Source organism: Trichechus manatus, unplaced genomic scaffold, assembly GCF_000243295.1.
Source record: "Trichechus manatus latirostris isolate Lorelei unplaced genomic scaffold, TriManLat1.0 scaffold00026, whole genome shotgun sequence".
Taxonomy (NCBI): domain Eukaryota; kingdom Metazoa; phylum Chordata; class Mammalia; order Sirenia; family Trichechidae; genus Trichechus; species Trichechus manatus.
In genome coordinates this window covers 23,346,602-23,371,176 of record NW_004443962.1, presented here as the reverse complement: position 1 = coordinate 23,371,176, position 24,575 = coordinate 23,346,602, and the positions used below count along the sequence as shown (strand labels likewise).

Here is a 24,575-nt window from a genome sequence, read left to right as displayed (position 1 = left end):
AGAGAGCAATAGTTGTGTCTTAAATGGTGGCTCACAAACTTTTAAGACCCCGGTCACTTCTCACCAAACTAGGATATAGAACATAAACTTTATGAACTGTATTATGGCAGTTGACAGAGATGTTCCACAACACTACGGTCCTAATCTTTCAAACCCAGGTAACCAATCCTTTGGGGTGTTTGGTTACATCTAAGATGTATGGTTAAATGTGACACCCAAGTCTTAATCCATAATGTCTATGTTGTTTAGTTTTACCTCTTTTGAGCTTTCTGTAAGTTTGATTATACCTGTGTCTTGGTTTTTCTGTGACTTGTTTTCCTCACAACACTTCTGAGTTTAATACACCCTGGTGTCTGTAGGTCTAGTCTACCCATCTTGCTATGTATGCAAGCTTCCATTGTATGAATGGGCCAGAATTTACCCACCCATTGTACAGCTTACAGGACTCCTGCGGTTCAAGTGTAACTCTTGCTCTTGTGAATATTGCTGCTCTTATTCTCTTCATTCTCTTTCCAAACTCTTAAGTGCTCTTGCACAGTCATTATCTAGTGAGGGGAAATCTCTGAGTTGCACATCATAGCCAAGTTCAAATTTACTAAAAGCCAGTGTATTTTACAAATTTTCCCTCCCACAAAATATGCATGTGTGTCTGTTTTTTTCATCCATTTATTGGAGCCCTGGTGGTGCATCGGTTAAGAGCTCTACTGGTAACCAACAGGTCAGTAGTTCAAATCTCAAGGAACGGCTGGTATATATGGCAGTTCTGCTCTGTCCTATAGGGTTGCTATGAGTTGGAATCGACTCGACTGCAATGGTTTTTTTTTGTTTGTTTCTTTTATCTAATGAAGTAATTTTTGCTTTTATTATCAGTGTATAAAATGATATCTTACTTTGATTTTATTGTTCAGGTACACTGCTTCACTACTGAAAAAACTGCATATTTCCCACTCTTAACTTACATCTGTATGACTTTTTAGGGTCAGCAGTTTGCATACACCAGCCGCTCTTTGGAAACTCTGTGGGGCAGTTCTCCTCTGTCCTATAGAGTCGCTATGAGTTGCAATGGACTCGATGGCAATGGGTTCAGTTTGGGGTTTTTTTTTTTTTTTTTAATAAACTTTGGACATTTTCTCCCTAGTGTGTAACTTATCTTCTCACTCATTTTTGCTGCCCTTTGATGAATTACTGTGAATTTTAATATAGTTGAATTTCTCAGTCTTTTCCCTTATGTCTTGATCTTCTTATTTAAGATTTTTTTCTCTATTCTGATGTCGTAAGATCACTTGCTTGTAATTTCTGAAAGTGTTATAATTTTACATTCTCATAATTAAAGCTGATTTTCCTGGAATTGATTTTTGCATATGGAGTACGGAGGAATAGTCTCTTCCAATTAGATAATTATTTGATAAACAACAAACATTTTCCTTCTACTTGATTCTGACTAATGGTGACCCCATGTGTTTCAGAGTAGAACTGCACTCTGTAGGATTTTCAATGGCTAATTTATGGGAAGTAGACTGGCAGAGTTTTCTTCCAAGGCGCCTGTATCTTTCCTTCAGCCTCTGGCCTTTTGCTTAGTATCTGAGCACTTAATCGTTTACACAACCCAGGGACTCCAATTAGTTGATTCTGCCCCATATATTAAATTGTGAGTGCTTTCTACCACTGCCCTGCAGAGCTTGCTGTGTCAGCTTTCTACAGATATTGGTGGACCTTTTCTAGGACTGTTTATTTATTTAGTTATGTTGCTCTATTATGTATTATAATGATACTATTCTAATATACTTCCATTTATAAATTTATGTGAATACAATTATATATATGATATGTGGACAGGCCTACGCCTTATTCTTTAGAATATTTTGGGTATTTGTGGATATTTACAATTACATATATATTGTAAAAAAAATTTTGTGAACTTCAAAACAATAAAATTGGAATTTTATGGAAGTGCATTGGAAATAATCATCTGTTTGTGGAGAACAGTTGTCTAAGAGTGCACTATCTTTTCATTTATTTCAGTCTATTTGTGTGTCATTTAATAATGTTTTATAATTTTTTTATTAGGATGTCTTAGTAATTATAGTCCTTTTTGATACCTTTTACCCTGACTAAAAATATATGAATCTTTTTAAAATTAATTTCTCAACTGTTTGTTGCTAGCGTATATAAATGAAATATTTAAAATAATCCTTAGCTTGACATTTATTTTGTCATCTGAATACTGTCAGCACTATAATCATCTGTACCATTCTTGGGAGTTCTGCTTATACAATTACTTAACCTGAAAATATAGATTGGGGTGTTTTTTCTTTTTAACATTCTTACTTCTTCACCTTTTTCCTTTTTGGTATGTATTGACTACAACCTCTACGATAACATTGAATAGGAACGGAATAGTGGATGTTCTTGTTTTTTATCTGCTTTTACTAGAAAAGTGTTGATGTTTTCTGCACGTATGTGCTTTGCTGTACAGTTTTTGTATGTGCCCATTTTCATCATTTCTTATCTGATTATGGCCAAAACCCTCTAACATGGCTCCCAGCTTTTACATTTACCCTCACGCACAGGTTCTTTAACAGCTGTCATATCATTTTCCATCTCTGATCAAAGGCGTAAAATTGCTCTGCATTTCACTCAGATGAGAAACTGGAGTCTTTTCAGAAGCCAGCACTTTCCCCAGAACATGATATGCCCACTGGTTCCAGTCACCTCTCCAAATTCCTGTATTGTTACTGCTCCAGCATCTCACACTGCTCTGGTCGTGCTGGCATTTGGGCCTCCATAAAACATACCAGGCACACTCCCACCTGCTGGCCTGTGCTCTGGCATTTCCTCCTCCTGGAACAGTCTATTCTCAGCTGTCCCTTCGGTAATTCCTTTGCATCGTTCAAGTCTTAGCTCTGATCCTTGTTTTCAATGGATTCAATTAATTAGGCTATTGAAGTCTCAGGGCAAACGACTGACCCCAAAACTGGAGGGACACATAGGCACTCTGTTTCTGGGCTTCTTCTCTGGAATGATTGTATCTGCCTATGTGTCCCTCCAGTTTTGGGGGCAGTCCTTTTCCTATGACCTCAAACTCTTGGTTTCATATGTTCAACTTTTTTCTTGAGGATGGTAGTGATGACTTCCAAGCTCTTATTAGACCAAAACCTGAAAGTCTTCATTTGTGTTTGGTATCATTACTATTGTCTGTTTTCTTTTACTTTCTTGATAGTATTTATTCATGCTGCTTTTATTCTTCCAGTGGCCCAGTTTACCTTTTGCTAATGACCTTTTCATTTTGTGAGTAACCAGTGTATCTTCGCTTTCCAACCCATGAAGGTCAGCGGCACTGTTTCAGTGCTCTACTCCTACGCTGGAAGTTGTTAAAAGTCAGTGAGCATCTGAAATATATATGAGTGTTTGCAAAATCATCACAGAGCGCTTCCAAGTTTTTTGAGTTAAAAAATGTATTTATTTTTCCTTACCAAGCCAAGTTTCACTAGGTTTTGCTTCCTAAAATGATTATTTTGCTTTTCCCTAGATTTTGCTTCCTAAAATGATTATTTTGCTTTTCCCTAGATTTTGCTTCCTAAAATGATTATTTTGCTTTTCTCTACACTAACTAAAAATAAATATTCTTCATTACTACTTACCCCAGACCGTGCTGCATTTTTCATAGAACTTACCACCACGTGACATATTGTTGTTGCTCTCTTAGTTATCTAGTGCTGCTATAACAGAAATACCACAAGTGGGTGGCTTTAACAAAACAGAAGTTTATTCTTTCACAGTTTAGGAGTTTAGAAGTCTGAATTGAGGGCACCAGCTCTAGTGGAAGGCTTTCTGTCTCTGGACTCTGGAGGAAGGTCCTTGTCATCAGTCTTCCCCTGATCTAAGAGCTTCTTAGTGCAGGGATCCTGGGCCCAAAGGACACGCTTCACTCCTGGCTCTTCTTGCTTGGTCGCAGAAGGTCTCCCACCTCCCCACCCCTGGTCGCTTCTTTCTTTTATATCTCAAAAGAGATTGACTCAAGATACAACCTAATCGTGTAGATTTTGTCCTGCTTTATTAACATAACTGCCTCTGATCCTATCACATTAACATCTTAGAGATTAGTATTTACAACACATAGGTAACTACACCAGGTAACAAAATGGAGGACAGCCCCACAGTACTAGGAATCATGGCCTAGCCAAGTTGACACACATTTTTTTGAGACATAACAGTTGCTGTGGAGTCAATTCTGACTCATAGCGACCCCATGTGTGCAGAGCCCCATAGGGTTTTCAAGACTGTGATCTGTCAGAGCAGATTGCCAGACCTGTCTTCCAAGGAACCTCTGGGTGGCTTTGAACCACCAGCCTATTGACTAGTAGTCAAGCGCCTACTATTTGCGCCACTCAGGGAACTTGCCATTATATTTTGTTTATTTACTCCCCACACCCAAAGAAGTTACGATCCATGTGTATCTGGATATTTCTGGTTTGTTCAGTGCTGTATCTGCTTTGCCCATGTGAAGTAGGCTCTGTGTCAGTATTACCTAAATAGTTTAAATAAATGATAGGGCCAGATGTAAGGGTGTGGTACAGTGAATTACTTAATATGGCCATTCTATCCATAGTCTTTGTAACTCAAACCAAATGATCAGGTGGGACCATGCTAGTAAGGTATATAGAACCCAAACGAGGGGATTGGTCAGTCAGCTTTGCCATCCTGCTAGGCTTAAAATGAGCCATACCAGAGTTGCAAAGAGAGGATCTCAACACCACCAAAGAGGTAGAAGCAGGAGTGGAGTGTGTCCCTTGGACCTGGGATCCCTGTGCTGAGACCCTCCTAGACTCAGGAGACAGAGAGTTGTAACACCGAAGACGGCAAGATGGTGAGAAGCAGCAGCAGAGGAATGACAACAGCAGAGGCAGCAACCAAGAGACTGGCAGGAGACCGACAGGAGACGGCACGGTGGGCTTTCCAGCCCACAGAGTGAGAAAGCTGAGTGCCTCCGGGCAGGAGGCTTGCAGGTGGAGTAGGGTGCCTCCCGGCACTTGGTGGAGCTAGGTTTGCTGACCCAGAAAGCTAGAACTGAGCGCCTTCAGGCCGAGGCTTCATGGCAGACTCGGTGCTTCAGGACACTTACTGGAAGAGCTAAAAGAGCTTTGTAACACTTGCCCAAGCAGGCAGAGGACAAGGGGCCAGCGAGAGGCAGATTGGTTGGCACGGCTGAGAAGAGAGTGTCATGACGGAAGAACTGTATCCTGAGCCTGCCTGAGCCTGAATTGTAACCAGCTACTTCTCTAATAAACCCCATAATCATGAGTATTGGCTGTGAGTTCTGTGTGGCCGTTGCAATGAATTACTGAACTCAGAAGAGAAGTAGAGAGTGCCTTGGGAGGGACAGTTGGTATCAGAATTGGTAAGTATGGCAGAGAGAGGAGGTGTGTCTGACTTCTGCCTCACAGGAATCAGCCTTGGGCTGTTGTTCTTGATTCTCATTCCCCCTTGTAAAGTTAGAGATGGTCAGACACTGCCTCTGCTGCACCATTATTACAAAGGGCCTGAAGGGAAGTAGTCTTGACTGAGATACTGGGCTTTGCCAGGAGAAGATCCTGGTTGTCTGAATTGAATAGGATGCTTCCTTTGTCTCCTGTCCCCACTACCCTGCAGGCTCTAGATCATCTATGTAATTGAGGATTAACAGCGAGAATAACAAGAAAACTGTAGGCATATGCACAGAAATGTAGTTGTCAGGAATTTAGTCTTCAGCATATTGACCTGCATTCTGACCCTGGCTCAGCAACATACCATTTGGTTAACCTTGAGAGTGTGATTAGTTGATTGTAACTTTCCTCGCTATAATCCATTTGAAGCAACATCTGCTTAGGAGAGGCATGAGGCATAATGAGCTAGTGCGCTGAAAGCTTTTTGCAAATCCCTTCAAATATTGTAGTTGTTGAATAAATGCAGTATTTTATCATGAATATGTTGTAGGAATGGAAGTTAGGGTTTTTGACGGCTTTAAAATACGTAACCTGCTGCACTGCAGTGGAGGAATCTTTTGAATGTGGCACTAGATCAAATATTGCTGTGACACTATTATTATTAGATTAGAATGACCTTGACAGCTCACTTCACCTGGTAGCCTATCTGTTTTACAGCTGCTCAGGTGTTCAGTAAAATTGTAGTATCAGAAGCACAGTGTAGCTGCTTTGTTTTGTCCTCACTACATGTAGAAGCTAAAGGGTTGATGCTATTTCACAGAGGCCAGTCCTGCAGCCCAGACGATGCCAGTGGTCACGGTTCAGGTGATCATGCTTGTGTGCCCTCCAAGGGCTGGAAATGTGAGAAAATTTTGGGGTGGAGCATCCACAGGGTTGGTGTGTAAGTTTCTGTTTCCTCAGATGCACGAGTAGTGTAACAGCTAAATCCCCTGCACATCAATGAACTTTCTAGAAAATGTGAATCTTAATCTCTTGATCATGGTCAGCAAACACAAGGGCATGCTATTCTGATTCTTCAAAGATTGGACTCTTTTTCATCTTATAACATCAGTGTGTGTTTGTGTGGGTATCTGGGTGTGTGTCTGTCGAAGGGAGAGTCACTAATGATGTACGGTAGCTTTGGGTCTCAGAGTTTGAAAATTGTGATATCTCAATTCTCGTTTCCTTTCTCTCAGCTGATATCTGTTTACCTTTTCAATACCCTTGCCTGTCTCCATGAAAGAACAGAGTGTATAACATTGCACCTGTAGAGTTATTGAAAAGCAGGTAAAAGACATGTAAAAATTTGGAATTCCTCAAAATAGTATTTTCTTTTTAGCAGGTGGTCCTGTTAGGCCCTGATCACCTGCAGTTCTTTGGGAAAATATGACAAACCGAGGGCCTTGGGTTGGGTTGTCTCTTTGTGCAGGCCACTGGGCACCCCCATGGCTTGTGAGGGGCAAAAGGAAAAACTGCCAGTCCTGCAGTGTTTCCCAGTTGTTAACATTTCATCCTGCTTTCACCTTCTGTTTCATGTTTTGTTAAATATTCTTCTGGGTCCTGTGCAAGGAGGTGAACTTTTTTTTCACGAGGAAGAGATGATCCAAATGTGGAAATAGGGCTTTCACTGTAGTGCATTTCTCCAGTTGATGCTATGTGTTCTGACTGTTCTAGAGCATATAGGTAGCGAGAAATGAGACTACAGTTGGTCACAGACTGTGGAGAGAGAAGTTCGTTGTGTTGGAAGTACTATTTAGTCTATGAGACAGGACGCAGTCCGTAGGGAAGTGTATGTAGATAGTGAAGGGATGAGGCTGATGGCTAACTCCTAGAGTAGACCTTAGTAGAACACGAAACCTGTGTCAAATCCCCATGAAATGTCAGTTCCCCAGGACTGTCAGCCTCACCCTTTCTTTTGCACACACTAGAGTACGTGGTACCTTGTTGAACCAGAATATGTGGGAATTTTTAGGACTCAGTGGCTGTTGAGGATGTGGCTGTGGACTTTACTGAGGAAGAATGGGCATTGCTGGATCTTTCTCAGAGGCAACTCTATAGAGATGTGATGATGGAAATCTTCAGAAGCCTGGCCTCAGTAGATATGGAGAAAAAAACCCAAACCAATTGCCGTCGAGTCGATTCCGACTCATAGTGACCCTATAGGACAAAGTAGAACTGCCCCGTAGGGTTTTCAAGGAGTGCCTGGTGGATTTGAACTCCCGACCTTTTGGTTAGCAGCCATAGCTCTTCATTTTTAAGTTTTTTAGTGACCAAATATGTCATTCCCATCAATGTTACTCTACTGTGTGGGCTGAGGAAGGGGAAAACATTGTTAAATAAAAGAAGTATGGTCATTTGCTTTCTGGAACATGCATATCTTGATTTACCATGAATACATATCTATTGTATTAAACTTACTTCTCATTTTGATTATGGTTAAAAGCCTTAAGGCTCTTTAAATTTGTAAATGTGAGAGTTGACTTCAGGGGTTTCTTTGGTGCACAGAGAGAATATTTGTGGTCTGGGACCATGTAAAGAAAGTTACTTTTAAAAAAAAAAAAATTGACATTATTTTGCTACAAATGAATTCACACCTACCAATCACCATAGACCCTGAGGACCAGAGTATTGGCCCAGTGTCAGGGAAGTATTCATTGCTCTTCCCTGTCTTCCCTAATGGTATGACTTTCTCCATGATCACCACATCAGCTACACCCATTTGTTCTCCCAGAGTAGCAAGAGGAAGACCTGAGGAGAGTGCAGATAGCACTTGTCTAGGACCGCTGAGTTGGGGGCACCAGGAGACAAGAATCGTTTGAAGGACGAGGCCTGTATGCAGGGAATGAGATTTGAAAAAATCAATTAGAAAAAGTCTCTTTTGGGTTGAGGAGTATGTGCTTCACAGATACCTGAGCTTGCTTTTCTGTCTTTCATCAATCCTAACACACCTGGTTCATGGAGAAAGACTGTCCCCTTTTCCTCTTTTAATGTTCCATGTACATTGTGTCCAATACCTTTCTACTTTGCTCTTCTAATTACACCCTATTTATGTCACCATCACTCGTAATCTTCATGGAAGTATTTCCTAGTAAATTGCTTTCTCAACATTGCCGAAGTACGGAAACAGCAAAATGCATCAGAAGCTTTCTTTGCCCACAGCTACCTTTCTCCTATGAGAATTTTTTCTACTTTTTATTTCATGTTGTGAACCTCACCTTAAATCATTGGGTCAGCTTCTCAAAACCTTATTGATGGAGACAAGCTATCCACTGAAAACATAATAGTATGATTCGTGAAAAATGACACCTGGTCCTCGATGGTAGGAGAAATCCGCAAATTGCATGGCACTGAAGATCAGCATAACAACCAGAAAACACATGTGAGGTGAGTGTCATTTATTCGAGAGACAGCAGTGCTTTAGGAGAGAGTCTTAAGAAGGTATAATGACATTGAAATATTTATATACCTAAGGAGCCCAGGTTGGACAAATGGTTAAGCACTCAGTCGCTAACCAAAAGATTGGCAGTTTGAACCTATCCAGCTGCTCTGTGGTAGAAACACCTGGCAATCTGCTTCCCTAATAATTACAACCAAGAAAACCCTATGGGGCAGTTATCCTCTGTTATATGGGGTCACTGAACTGGAATTAACTCAACAGCACTTAACAACATCAACTAGATATTTGTATACAAACCCACACATACATATGTGTATACACACATATATGTATAAAAACCCATTGTTGTCGAGTCTATTCCAGTTTATAGCGACCCTGTAGGACAGTGTAGAACTGCCCCGCAGGGTTTCCATGGCTGTAGTCTTTAAGGAGGCAGACTGCCCCATCTTTCTTCCTCATAGCCGCTGGTGGGTTCAAACTGCCAACTTTTTGGTTAGTAGCCAAGCACTTAACCACTGAACCAGCAGTCAGTTCCTGCGTTTTTATGTGTGTGTATGTATATGTATATATGTATATGTACGTGCATGTATGTATACGCACATGCACACATGCCCACTGCTCTCTTTTCAACATGCTTAGGTTCCAGAGACCAGATAGTTTTGCAAAATTCGGCATTATGTGAAAATGAAGGATTTTTTTTTCTGTTCTCAGAGCATTCATCCAATTTTTTTTTATTTAGAAAATATGACCAGAGACATAATTGCTAAGATTTACTAATGTACTCACTACTGTGATGAGTCATTGATGAATTATTCCTTTGAGGAAGGAGGCTTGGAGGAGACAAAGCTGGATAAACCCGGCTATGTTCCCAGAGGGCCCACGGTTTAACCACTTCACCTTCCTCCTGTGCTGGGTCAGAGCTCCCTTCGTGGTGCTGCCTCCAGGGCTCCAGTCCCTCCCCTACAAGCCCTGCCTTCCAGATTCCAGAGCCTGTTCTCTCCAGGCCTGGCAAGTCACCAAGGCTCAGAGCAAGGGAGCTGTGAGCCTGGCTATGCAACCAGCCCCACCAAGGTGGAGGCTTCAGGCCCAGTTCGCCTCACTTTGGGATATCATTAAACTCACAAGCATTTCTTCAAACACCGTCTCCATTGTACTTTCTTTCCTACCTTTCCACCCCACAGCAATTTTGAGTTTCAGGGCCTCAGGTCGCATAGGAGATAGGAACCCAGAAGAAGTGCCTGCTGGCTGAGCGCTGCCTGTGCGTCCATCTGGAGGCTGTGGCCACTGAGGAGCCTGGCCCCGGCCAGCAGCAGGATGTGGTAACCCAGTCAGCAGGAGGGACTGGAAGGTGTGGGGTAGTGCTGCCCAAGTTCTCTGAAGCCCTCCTCATTAAAGTGCAAGATAATCTGATAGTAGATTTTTTATATTGTTGTAAATGTGAAATGTCACATAAAGAGATAGTTGATAAGTGAGGAGTAGGGATGTCTGTGTGTGCATGTGTGTGCATCTCAAACCTGTTGCTGTCTTGTCTATTCCGACTCTTGGCAGTGCCACTGGGTGGGTTTGAATCACTAAGCTGGAATCAACTCAATGGCACTTAATAACAATAACAATTATATGTATGTGTATGAATACACACACCACACACTCACATATATATGGCAGTACAAACTTTTGTGCCATCCAGTATCTTATATGTGTATAAAACCAGCTCTAATATTGTGTGTTCACAGAATTTTCACAATACAATATTTTCATAAATGTGAGTCAATTTAATATTTGCAACATTTCGCTTAAATACAATTGTTAGAGAGCACCATACTTTAGAAACGCAGTAAAAATAATGGTAGCATGCCTGCTAGATGATTTAATCTTTGAAATGAGACAGTTCAGAGCAAAAAAATACATGTTTAATGTGTATGATAATGGTCAAATGGTAACAAACTTGTATCCAACAGTATGCTGCCTATTTTTAACAGAAGGCATTTGTTAGAAAAATTCTGTGAAAGTAATGTAGACAATCATTGTGGACAGACCTTCAGCCAGATTCCAAATCTTTGTGTGCTAAAAAGAACTCCTATGGAGGCATATCCTTCTGAATGCCTTGAGTGTGAAAAAATCCTTGATGAATCATTCATCACTTAAGCATCATATCAAATCTCAGTCTGGATGCAGCAGCTATCAGCATAAGCAATGTGGAGAAGCCTGCAGTTATCCCTCTTACCTCAGCACTGCTGTGAGAACTCTTACTGGAGAGAAATCCTATGAATGTAATGAATGCGGCAAAGGCTTTCATTGTTCCTCAGACCTCACTATACATATGAGAATTCACAGTGGAGAGAGGCCTTGTGTATGTAAGGAATGTGGGAAAGCCTTTAGTCAGTTTTCAGACCTCACTGCACATATGAGAATTCACAGTGCAAAGAGGCTTTATAAATGTAAGGAATGTGGCAAAGCCTTTAGTGTTTCCTCTAACTAGACATATAAGAATTCACAGTGGAGACAGACCTTATGAATGTTAGGAATGTGGCAAAGCCTTTAGTCTTTTCTCAAACCTAACTAGACATATAAGAATTCGTAGTGGAGAGAGACCTTATGAATGTAAGGAATGTGGCAAAGCTTTTAGCCAGTCCTCACACGTCACTTCACATATAAGAACTCACAGTGGCGAGAGGCCTTGTGAATGTAAAGAATGTGGCAAAGCCTTTAATCGCACCTCACTGTACATATGAGAACTCACCGTAGAGAGAGACGTTATGAATGTATGGAATGTGGCAAAGCCTTTTGTGACTCCTCAGCACTCACTATACATATGAGAACTCACTGTGGAGAGAGACCTTATGAATGTAAGGAATGTGGCAAAGCCTTTTGTCAGTCCTCACACCTCACTTCACATGAAAGAACTCACAGTGGTGAGAGGCCTTAGTAAGGAATGTGGGAAAGCCTTTAGTCAGTCTTTAGTGCTTGCTGAACATAAATAACCTCACAGTAGGAGAGACTTTATGAATGTAAGGAATGTGGGGAAGCATTTATTCTTCATCCCTCACTGAATACATAAGAAATCACCCTGGACAGAAACATTTTGAGTATATGGAATGTGGGAAATTCTGTTGTGATTCCTTAAACCTCACTAATCATATAAAAATTCATGGCTTAGAGACGCTTTATAAATGTACGGAGTTTGTCCATGTATGTGAATTATGATGATGAAATACCCAATGGTTAATTGCAGACATTCACTTCACCCTTTAAGCTCCTACAAATAAGGTCAGTTTCCTACCAGAACAACCCAGATCTTTATAGTCCCCCACAAAAAATGAAAATTTATCCAGTTGTCCATAAATTGTTTATTATGGTTGTTTGTCCATAAATTATCTATTATGGTTGTTGGGTTTTTTGAAGTTAGAATCCAAATGATATCTCCACGTTGCCTTTTTATTTCTAGATCTGTTTAATCTATCTTACACAGAATATTCTCCTGCTTGTCTTGTAAAATGTTAAAATGTTCAGCATTCTGATACAGTCAAACTTGTGCCAGCTGGAATCTGTGTAAGCTAGAAACCTGTCAGAGAAGAAAAACTCACTGGGTGTTTATGATGTAGGATTCTTAATAGAGAGCAAAAGAAAAGTGGTAAGCACGTAGTCAAACGTGGAAAACATGCAAGACCTGGTAATACAAGGCACTCCCGTGGCGTCCCGGCTCTCACAGATTTTACTGTATTGGTTTTATTATGATTTTGTTTAATTAGTCTTCTGTAATTTTTGTAACATAGATGTTGAGTCTTGCACAGTTCTAATAGAAATGTAATGCACATTAAAGATGTAATTTAAAACATTTTAGTAGCCATATTAGGCACTGGAAAATATAAATGTAAAATTTTTAATGAAAAATTGTATTTAACCCAATGTGTCCGTTTATTGTCAAGGTAAAATTTATAAATGAAATTAACTAAAGTAATCAATATAAATTTCTTTATGAGGCATTTTACATTTCCTTTTTTTATACCCCATATTCCAGAATCCAGAAGAAGCACATTTCATAAATTTTATTTTTGAAAATAGATTCAGTCCCAGGTTACTCCAAACATAATTTTCCAGTAGTTGAATCTAGTTTATTGTTGTATTTAAATTAATAGAAATTAACCTTTATTCAGTTTCTTAGTTGCACCAACCACATAGATTGTAGACACAACCCTATTAATATTTGAATGCAAAAGAAGTCCCTGGATCACTTTGAATCAACCCTTTCTCCCCAAACCTCTGGTTCCTGTTAAAAACCAAGGTGCGCGCAATACGTGTGCTCGGTGATAAACCAAAACCTGTTACCATTGAGTCAGTTTTGTCTCGGCCTTTTAGTGAGCATGTAAAATACATAATTTCTTACATCATAAATTCATACTCTTATTCCTAATAGAAACTTAGGGTTATATACATATAAGAAATGGTGCCAGAAAATGTTAAATATGCAGAATGGTGCTGGACAATGTTAAATAGGCAAACTAGACTTTATTCATTCTGTTGTGATAGGAAAGAGACCTCAGCATAAGTGTGAGTTCAACTCCAAAGGGTAAGGTGAGGCAAGAGGTTTTTTATGAGTTCTGGGTGTCATGGGGCACTGGAAACTTACTAATTTGAAGATGGCAAGCAGAAATACATCAGGAAGATGGGTTTTAAGCAGGAATTGTAATGGTTTTCAGAAATGTTTGTTCATGGCTGATTTATTAGGCTGAAGCAAGGAACATTCATGGGATAAATGGGCAGATCTTGTCACTTTCTGTTATTTTATATTTGCATCTCTTTTAATAAAAACCTGGTTCCTGATAATGAAATAGTTTCAGTGTCATAATACTAATAGTACTACTGACTAAAAAAGTTATTTCATAAACTACTGAGTTTTTTCGCCTTTGTTTTTGTACATATTGGTTATACATTAAGGATATTAACACAAGATTACCATGCTTAAACATAGGCTTGAGCACAAATTCTCTTGTACATGGTTATGTGATCAGTTTGATACTGTTTCCTGCCATCGAATTGGCTCCAGCTCATGGTGACCTTATGTATGTTCTTGTGTGCCATGGAGTCGATTCCAATTCTTAGCGACTCCATGTGACAGAGTAGAATTTCCCCCATAGGGTTTTCTTGGCTGTAATCTTTACAGATGCAGATTTCCAGGCTTTCTCCCATGCAGCTGCTGGGGTGGGGGGTGCTGAACCAACCATTTGGTTAGTAGTGAAGTGCTAAACCATTGCGCCTCCAGGGCTCCTTGACCTCCTGTATAACAGAACAAAATGTTGCCCAGTTCTGCACCATCTTCATGATCATTGCTATCTTTGAGTAGTGCCTTCCAACTTAGGGGGATCATCTTTCAGAACTATGTCAGACAGTGTTCTATTGTGATCCATAGGGTTTTCATTGACTAATTTTCTAAAGTAGATTGCCAGGTCTTTCTTCCTAGGCTGTTGAAGTCTGTAAGCTCCACCAATGTCTGTCCACCATGGGTGACCCTGCTGTTATTTGAAATACTGTGGTATAGCTTCTGTATCGGCAACATGCCAGCCATCACAGTATGTCAAACTTGCAGATGAGAAGTGGCAGTTTGACATGTTACTATAATTTGCTTGTTTTTGTTTATGTTTAATTTTAAGGTTTGCTTCCATTTTAAATTATTCCTTTAACATATAAAAATTTCATGTGGTTCAAAACTGAAGACTATATGGAAGGATGTATTCAGAATGCTGACTTCCTGCTATAGTACCTGTGTTCTGTTAATATCACCACCAGTTGCTAACCATTTCCATTTTGTTTCCTGTATAACCTCTCAGTGTTTCTCAGAAATATCCCTTCCCCAGAATACATAAATTGATACATGAATTTATTTACCATGTTTTCTTCACATAAATGTGCTTTTTCCCACTTAACAGTATATACTGGACATCAGTCTACTCAGTTCATAGCATAGAAGAGGCTAAGGCATAGGCATTGGCAAAGGCTGTGCACATGTGCGGTAGAGCTTGGTAAAGGTTGTGCACGTTTGTGGTAGAGCTCAGGAGGGGTGGTGGACGCTTTACTTCTGTCTTTGAATGTCCTTGGTCAATGTTGTTGTGAGCTGTTGAGTCCATTCCAACTTAGTGACCATGTAGGACATAGTAGAACTGCACTACAGGGTTTCCTAGGCTGTAATCTTTACAGGAACAGATCTCCAGATGTTAGATGGGTTCTTACCACTGACCTTTTGGTTAGCAGCAGAGCTCTTAACCACTGCACCACTGGGGCTCCTTCCTTGGCCAATAACCATGTGTAAATATCTCGATAGTTCACCTAATACTACCTTGTTAGACAGTGCTCATCAAGTGATGATGAAAAGAACCAAACTTCTTAAAGTCTTTATTTTTTAATTTTGCATGTAGATGGAAAACTTTCAGTTTTAAACATATGGTTCAAGTGTTTAGCTTTAATATCAATGATACAATTCCTAGCCCTTTAAGGCCCTTCTATTTATGGACAAGCATTTTATGGGGCCTAGTCTCTGAAGGAACCCTTCTGGCGCAGTGGTTAAAGCACTCAGCTGCTAACTGAAAGCTCAGCGGTTGGAACCTTCCAGCTGCTGTGCAGTAGAAAGATGTTGCAGTCTGCTTCCGTAAACATTTACAGCCTTGGAAACCCTATGGAGCAGTTCTGCACTGCCGTTTAGGGTTGCTATGAGTCAGAATCGACTCAGTGACAGTGGGTTTGGTTTTTCTGGTTTAGTCTCTTTGAGCCCTCACCTATCTGTCCCTTTGTTGTACTGTAGTGGCTTACATGTTGCTATGATGGCTGGAATCTATGCCACCGATATTTCAAATAGCAGCAGGGTCACCCATGTGGACAGGTTTCAGCAGCGGTTCTAGACTAAGACAGACTAGGAAGAAATGCCTGGCAATCTATTTCTAAAATTAGCCGATGATATCCTTATGGATCAGAACAGGATATTGCCCGATAGGAATTGAACATGCCTGTGATCATGAAGATGACACAGGATGGAGCAAATTTTCACTCTGCTATACATAGGATCTCCATGAGGTAAAGCCTAATGGGCAGCTAATAACAAAGTCTCTGTGAGAGGCACAGACAGAAGGGGTTGGGATTTCTCAGCCACAGATCTGCAGTTCTGAGTGGCTCCATTAAATGATATTGATGATCTTCCTAACCCTTCTTAAATCCTTCTGTGTCTAAGCAAGTGTTTTTTCTCATGGAGCGTTTGGAGAGGGCACAAAAAGGGAGACATTGAGATTTTTTAAATCTCTGTTTTGGGATGCCTAAATGTAGCAATGGAGCCCTGTTGGCGTGGTGATTAGGAACTCATCTGCTCACCAAAAAGCAGTTCGAATCCACCAGCTGCTTCTTGGAAACCCTGTAGGGCAGTTCTACTCTGTCCTGTAGGGTTGCTATGAGGGGGAATCATCAACAGGTTTTTGGCTTTTTAAATGTAGTAATAATAACAACCCCAAGGTACCATAAGACTGGTCTTTTCTCTGCCGCTAGAGTGGAGACTTTCAGTTTTAAACCCAGGGTTCTGATTGTGCAGATGTAAGAGTCAAACCCCACCTGGCCCTGATAGGACCCTTTTCTTGGTGGGTGATTTAAAGTGCTGCAGAGACCCTCGTTTTTAAATAACCTGGATTAGATTGTTTACATTGGAGTCTGGATAAAATGTTCCCGGACGTCTAGGGGTCCTCAGGTCTTTGCCAATGGAGAGAGGAGGGGACAAGAACCCCAGAGGAGTTTTCCTAGTGGGTGAGATGTGAGTCCTGGACCCCTTTTCCCTCACGGCTGCTCAGTCCTCTTTTTACCTGGGGACCCCTGTATTTACCCTGGCAGAGACCGTATGGGGTCAAGCTCCTGCCAGTCCCTTTACTTATCTCTGTGACCATGAGCAAGGTACTGGACTTACTTTGCCTCTATTTCCTCATTCTTCAAAATGAATAAATAACATCTTTCACCTGGCACATGGATTGCCCCAACTCTAAGACACGGCTGCCTGGTGCCACCTGTCAGCCTGGCCCCCAGGTTGCCCCCACCTGATGCCCCTCCCCCATCTCAACACATCTCTGCTCTCAGCCTGTAGGGCCAAATGTTGGGACACTCAGGCCTCTCAGGCCACTGTTGTTCACTTGTACTGGGTCCAGTGGAGCAGCCTGAGGAGGGAGGGGTGGTTATTGTCCGCGGAAGACGTGGGCTCACACTGCTGTCTCATCAGAGGGCCCCCTCCTCATCAGGCTGAGTGACCCTCCTGAGAACACCATCCTACAACCACTGCTGACCTAGGAGTGTAGTTTCTCCTGAAAGTAAGACTAGTTCCATAGTGATGCCATTTTTGTGAGGACTTCCTGGAATCTCACCACTGCTCCACATCAGGTCCACATGGAAGTCCCAGAGCCCCAATGTCTGAGCCACACCAGCCTCACTCGCACACAGCACACGAGCCTCCACCTTCCTCTGTCTCCCAGCCTCCACGCTGCCAATGCTCTGTCCCTGGCATCTGATGTGTTCTCATTTGTAAATACTGTGACCTCTCTGTGTCTGGAAGACGGAGGAGTTACCTCTTTGTCCCTTAACCCTTACCCAGGAGGGTAGAGGTTTTTGTCTTTTTCCATAAACCTGCCTGACATTTAATTTTGCCCAACTTCCAATTTTCATATTCATAATGTATTTACTTAAGTTGTTAAACATCATTTCTGTTCTCTGGCATTCCTTTGTAGTACTTCATTGGCTTGAACACCTGACAGGAAAGAAGGACTTATAACCCACTCCCACCCTGATGGGTGGTGTCTCTCATGGCCTGTTTTCTGATTACCCAGGTCACGGAATAATGAACCCACCACACGGCTCTTCCTTCATTGTCAGCATGGAACATATGGACTAACTTCATCTTAGGAAGACAGATAAGAATCCCGCTCCCTGAAACCACCCCATGTCCCCACTTCTTTAATACAGTTACATCATAAGCCTAGTGCTTCCACCTCTGCAGTTAAGGTGACACCCCTGAGCCCCCACTCTGGCCTCCTCCTGCCCCCAGCCTTGGAAAGATGAGTGTTCGCTTTTGCATTGTCCACTCCAGTGACAAGGAGGTGAAGTGAGCAAGGCGTTTGCCTAAAGCACAATATCTAAAAGGGCTCAAAAACCTCAGTCATCAAGATAAATCATACTCTAGTACAACATTCTAAAAAATCAGAAGTAATGCAAAAAGTCCAAGATGAACAAAGGAGCAATATTTAAACAAGGAGAGGGTCAGTGCTTGACTTTTCCCTTTGCCTCGTGTCCCTCGTGGCCCTGGACTCAACTGGGCTGATTTGCGTCCTGCTGTGTAACTTCAGATTCAGGAGGATCTTCCAAGTTGGTGGCAGAGACACCACCTCCAGGAGCGAAGCAGTGGCTGTTACCACTCTCTGTGGTGTGCCACCCAAAGGGGCTATTCAAGTCCAGCCACATGGTCCTCAGGCCTGTGCAAACACTGTGAAGACCTTTAAGACAGTGACATCAGTGCATGATGCCAAGTGCAGCCCGAGGCCAGACTGGACTCCTTTTACGTCCTAACGGTCTCAACGTTATGCCGGGCTCAGCTTAACTCGTGTGTGGTCTGTGGGTGTAAGGCTGCGAGGCCAAGTGAGCTTTAAGATCAGACAGCTCGAATCCCCATCTCACCCCCACTACTTGCGAGTGGTGTGAGCCTGTCAAACTCCTCAGCCTCAGTTTCTTTGTAAAATAGACGTCCTCATCATACCTACTGTTGGGAGAACTGAAGTGTGAACCACTCAGAACCGTGCCTTGCAGATCTAGGCGCTTCGACTCATGTTGACCCCACATGTGTCAGAGTTGAAATGTGCTCCATGCAGTTGGCAGGGGCTGATTTTTTAGAAGTAGATTGTCACGCCTTTCTTCTGAGGCACCTCTGGGTGATCTTGAACCTCCAACCTTTTGGTTATTGGACAAGTGTGTTAACAATTTGCACCACCCAGAAATTCCAAGTCATGCTTAAAACTGCCTTTTTCCTATGTTTCTATTTTCATCCTGGAGTTTCTGATTGCCTTTTTTTTTCTTCCACTGAGTACCTTGATCGTATTCTCACAACTTTCCAAGCTCTGAATTGTACTTATGGCCCCTCACCCCTCTGCGAGGTGCTCTCTCTTGGTGCTCTGAACACCCTTCCCTGCCTGGAATTGGTGGCTCCCACTTAATATGTACACTTCAGATCTTCCTCCTAAAAGGAGTATGCTCCTGTTTTGTTAGAGTGTGTCTTCAAATCACTTTCTAACAGTGGTGTGTGGGAAGTGAACACTGAGTCCTCCAGTGTCTGAGCATATCTGTATTCTGATGGACACATGGAATAAATGCTGCAACTGTTCCCCTTAGAACTTGAGGCTGTGTTAACACTGTGCTGTTGAAGTTCAGTGACGCCTGATGCTCAGTTCTCTAGGGACCTGCTTGTTCTCTCCACAATCTTCCTGAGTTTGGGGAACTCAAGGATACAATCTTTACCCAAGGAGCTCTGTAATTTCTCAATGATCTGCCTTAGTTTGAGACTTTTTTTCATTTAACCAGCTCTGCATTCTGGAGGGTCACTGATTGGAACACCCATTCTCCCTTTGGTCCAAGACATTTTTCTATTCTGTCTTCTCCCCTATTTCTTGTCTCCTTTCCTAATAGGAGCCCTGGTGGCACAGTGGTTAAGCACTCAGCTGCTAACCAAAAGGTCAGTGGTTCAAACCCATCTGCCGTTCTGGGTGAGAAAGATGTGTTAGTCTGCTTCATAAAGATTTACATCCTTGCAAGCCACATGGGGCAGTTCTGCTCTGTCCTATAGGGTCACTATGAGTCAGAATCATCTTGACAGCAACAGGTTAAGTTTCAGTTTCTGTTTTGTTTTTGTTCTCCCTTCCTGGGGCTGCAGTTGATCAGATGTTGGACCTCCCGGACTAATCCTTGTCTCCTGTTTTTTCTCTCTCATGTTTTAGGTTTTCTTGTGCTCTTATTCCATGCACTAGGAGATTTCCTGAAGTTTGTCTTCTAGCACTTGTATGTTCCCTTGCAGGAATTATATGTTTAATTTCCAAGAGCAGCTTCTTGCATTGTTGTGGCTTTTGTTCTTTTTCCTTGGTGTCCGGTTCTTGGTCTGATATCAGTTAGAGGTTTTGTTTTGTTGTCTTCTCTTCACTGAATGACAATCTGTGTCCTCGGAGTCATTTTTTTCCCCTGAGTATCTGGGCCTTTTGTCTTGTTTTGCAGACTTTCCTCACCCAGCTGAGGTATCTCATGTTTGAGAATGAAGTGGCAGGAAAGCTGGCTAAGATGTGGAGTGAGGGGGAGACAACCCTTATGATGGATTCTTGGTGCTAAAATGTGCTAGTAGCATGTAAGTGGCTTCCATCTCTCTTTTTTGTGGGTGATGGTGGGAAGAACCTCCTGATGTCTCCTACCTGCAGTAGGCATCTGGCGATGGGCAGCTGGGATCTGAATCTGTGTGAGTGGGCAGGTGGGTGCCACACACCCCCGAGGTCAGCCACCTTCCTCACTTTTGCCCTCTTTTCTCACCTGCAGTGTCTGAGTTCGACCCTCTCTGGATTCATACTGGCCATACCCCAGGGCCCAATGATCACGGAGGCCCTGTGTGGTCCCTCACTTAGGACGATTCCTAACAAGCCATGCTCCATGGTGGACTGTGCAGAGAGGGGGCAAGAGGCATTTCTGCACCTCCTTATAGTCCCGGCCCTTGGCCAGTCCTGAACCCAAATCTCACCACACCCTGCCCCCCAGCTCCCCTAGTCTCATGATGAGCTGGAAAGAGAGAAGGTGGCCACTGAGTCCCGACTTCAGGTCCCTGTCTGCTAGACCACAGCTCTGCCTCCCACCTCCAGCTAGGAGCTACCTACCTCTGCTGTCAGTCCAGGACCCTGATGCTGGAGGCTTTGTTTCTTTTCTCAGGTTTGATGTCTCCCCTGAGGCCTTCAGCCAGCTTCCCTCAGGTACAAAGAAGCTACTTCTTTTAACAAAGAAATTCCCAGGGGCCCTCCGAGGCACACCAAGGATGAGGGGCTAATGCCTTACACATGTCTCTGCAGACACGCAGGCCCTCACTAAGGCTTGTCAGATGCCGCCAGCCCCAGGGTGTCTGGGGTCTGTCTGTTTCCCCCGGGCTGCACCTTGGGCCCAGGGCAGGCAAGGAGTGGGCTGTGGGGGGCAAGATTGGAGTTCCCAGGCCAGAACGTGAGGACTTCATCTCAAGCAGTGCCACTGGCATCAGCTGGAGGGACTCAGATGGGAGGTGCGGGCTCTGGGCGCCAGAGATGTGTCTCAAGTAGCCACAGGCCTCTCAGTGAGGACATGGTTCCATTCTCAGATGCTCTCTCCTTCCCCAGCCCCTGCCCTCCTGCCCTTGTCTTTGGGGTGCCTGTGACCTCAGGTGCCCCGATGTAGGAATAAAATGGGGTCTCTGGTTGTTCAGCCTCCTGGGCCTCGGTTTCCTCATTTGTAATGGAGTTAATCCCCGTCTCCCCCGTTCCCAGCCTACCACACGGATCAAAAGAAATTTCAAATCAGAATGTCGCCTGACAGGCTGCATGGACTGTCATAATCAGGCAAGAGTCTGCCTGGGAGCCTGGCTGAGGGCAGGTGGCTGACCTATTACATGTGGCCCTGAAATAGCTGAGGGGGGGTGGGGCATGGGGCAGGGATGGGCGGCTCACCTCCTCCAGCAAAACCCTAGGCAGGCTGGACCAGGACAGGAGGGCGGCCTGGAGTAGGGCACAGTCCCATAGGGGCCCATCCTGTCCTGGGTCCTGGTTCCTATCCACTCCCTGTCAGGTTCCCATCATCCCCTCCCCCATTCCCTCCCCAGTCCCCACCCCATCACCAGTATTAGCCCCCTTCCCTGCAGGAGCCTCTCCCTCCTAGAGCCACAATCGCCTGTCTATAAAGGGGGGGGGGGGAATTTCAGGGCAGGGAAATGGAGACACAAGGACACAGAGGGGACAAGTCATGCCAGGGACTCCCACCTTTAGGGTTCAAGGTGAGTCTGAGGGCTCTGAGGGAGGCTGGAGACTTCTGGCGACACTGCCCTTCACCCAGCCTGCAGGCTCTGAACCTGGTTTACAGCCCGGGGGGAGGGGAGAGAGGGATTGGCCAAGGCCACAGCTTGGAGGACCAGCAGGGAGGGGCGGGGTGGGCAGCAGAGACCTGGCCTGGGAGGAGACCAGGCAAGGCCCCTGGGCCTGGGGTCAGGGATGGGGTTGACAGGCTCAGAGCACAGGGCCAACTCCCCAACCCCACCTTCAAGCCGGCTCTGGGGGCACAGAGGCTTCTGTGAGCAGGGCTGAGGCCTTCACCACCAGTCCTTGGTCATGGAGTGTCACCCGAGGAAGTGGGCTCCCCTGGCAAGACGGGCGTTTAGGGACGGGGGAGCTGGATCTGTTATTGTTGCTGACCTTTGAGGTTAAGGACGAGGTGTGGGGGGAGAGATTTCTAGTTCTTATGTTTTACCTCTGAGCATTGTCTAAAGTTTTTAGCGTGTACATAATTAAAATAGAGAAAAATACCCAGAGGGGTTCACCCCAACCCCATGCAGTGCTGGGGGTGTATGGGGTCCCCAACTCTGGGACAGTACCCCATCGCCTGGGGGAGCCCTGACCAACTCTAGGCATCTTGGAGTCCCCAACCCACACTTAGTCCTCCACTCACGGGGGGATCTCAGGTGAAATCCCCCCACTGCTGGCTTCCGGTAGCCCCCATCTCTGGGGTGGGTTTCCCAGGCGATAAGGGACAGGGAGGGAAAGGGGAGGCTGACCAGTACACTCTTTCTGTTCCAGGTTTGTGGCTCTTTCTAAAATTGCCCAGACAGCAAACTTCCCGAGATAAAGTTCACCGTGGGAACCCTTGCAGTGAGCGAGTTAAGCTCAAGCCCTAGAGAAGGAGAGGACCGGCTGCAGTGGACAGCGTCTGTCACCCCCAACTCGCACAGCCCAACCCTCCACCAGGTCCAGCCCCTAGGCCAAGGCGCCCAGAGGGACAAGGGTCCTGAGAGATGAACCCAGCCTCACCTTGTCCTGGTGTAGCCACCAGGTTTGTTCCTGGAGAAGCCCGAGGTCGACCAGAAAGGTGGTGGCAAGCTTCCCAGGTAAGAACTTTGCTTCTGTCTTTGAACATGTGTCTTGTAAATGAAGACCAATGGGACAATTGAGCTTGTGTGAGAAGAGGAGGTGCGCAACACGCGTGTTCGCCATCACATTTACACCTGCATGAGCAGATTCTGTGGAGCTCCGCGAGGTCGAGGTGAGCAGGCTCCCTCTACACCTGAGCAGGTGGAGTCCCTGCTTCCCCTTACGACAGAGAGAAGGCAGTGGTGCTCCAGGAAACACGGAGGACTGAGGCCCCATCACGCTCTTTCTCTGCTTGTTCCTCCTCTGTGTTAGCGAACCACACATGCTGAAGGGATGGGAAAGGGGCAACCCTCGTTCCTGTTCTTCCAGTCCTTCCATGCCCATCAGTATGGTGGGTGGTGCTGTGTGTATCCAGGAGTGAAATAATGGTGTTATGCCACTTTCCCACTGTTCTGATGAGAATGAAACATATATTCATATAGGAGCTATGAAATACTAGTGTGCAACTCTGGCGAATCTGTATACGTGTTCAATGCTCTTCTGTTTGCACTTAAAACTGGCTTCTCACGATATAAAGATGAATGGTTGAATTTAGGCTGGGTGGTGCTTGCCATGGAGTTGGTTCCGGCTCATGGCAGCCCCATGGATTACAGAATAGAACTGTTCCATACGGTTTTCTTGCCTGTAATCTTAGTGGGAGCAGATCGCCAGGGCTTTTCTTCCTCTATATCTCTGGATGGGTTTGAACCACCAAGCTTTAGGTTACTAGTCCAGTGCAAACAGTTTGTACCACCCGGGAACCTTAGAATTCACACTAGTCATTTAAATCTTTAATTTTCCTTAACTTAGTACGACATTAAATAGCAAATAGAGAAACATCACAACAAGTCGAGAGACGGGGGAAGAAAGGAGAAGGGGCTGTATTTTAGTACCTTCATGGGCACTTTCCCCCTGTTTTTGAACAAAGGGCCCCTGATTTCATTTTCCTCGGGGCCCTGGGGAGGAGCCTCTGAAGACCAGACATGTGGACAGGTCCCAGGACCCAGGGCTCCATGCAGATCCTTCAACCTCACAGCACCCTGGTAAGCCCATCACTGTCCCCATTGTACAGAAGAAGTTAGCTGGGAGCCAGGACTGGGACCCTGCATCTTGAGACAACCTGTGCTTAACTGGCATTTCGATGACCTGAGATGCTTAAAAAATCCCCAGATTAGGTTAACGTATGCATATCCTAAGGAACAGGTCCCCATAGTGGAGAAGAGCCCAAGGAGAAAGTTACAAGCCCCTTTTGGAGAGCTGGCCCCCACGCGTCTTTCTGGTACTTTCTGGGCATGTTTAAGCACAAGTGAAGCATCGAGGTGGACTCAGTCCTGGCCGAGCACCTCCTCCCCTGTGGATGGGCAGAACCCTCTACCCCAGTTGGCTGGCCTCTGTCTCTGCTGGCATCGGCATCTGCTCATCTGCAGGTTCTGGTCCTGATCCCAAGGCCCCATGGTTGGGGTGATGCCCTCCTTTTTACAGCCCATGTGCTTTGGTGACAGGGGCCCAGGACACGGCTACTGGACCCTCCCCACAATGAGCCTG

The 24,575-nt window shown here is 44.2% G+C and overlaps 1 long non-coding RNA gene across 2 annotated transcripts in view; it reads left to right on the top strand.

Moving 5' to 3' along the window:
- LOC111820096 (uncharacterized) overlaps positions 1-24,021 on the top strand; it is a 35,741-nt gene extending 11,720 nt beyond the window's left edge. Inside the window, exons 2-5 of one of the 2 annotated variants that reach the window (XR_002823626.1) lie at positions 20,125-20,251; positions 20,821-20,861; positions 22,701-23,008; positions 23,959-24,021. This is a non-coding gene — a long non-coding RNA (uncharacterized LOC111820096). Of the gene's footprint in view, positions 1-20,124; positions 20,252-20,820; positions 20,862-22,700; positions 23,889-23,958 lie in introns of those variants that run through there. The other variant, XR_002823625.1, reaches the window with a different exon arrangement.
- Positions 24,022-24,575: the final 554 nt, after the last annotated feature.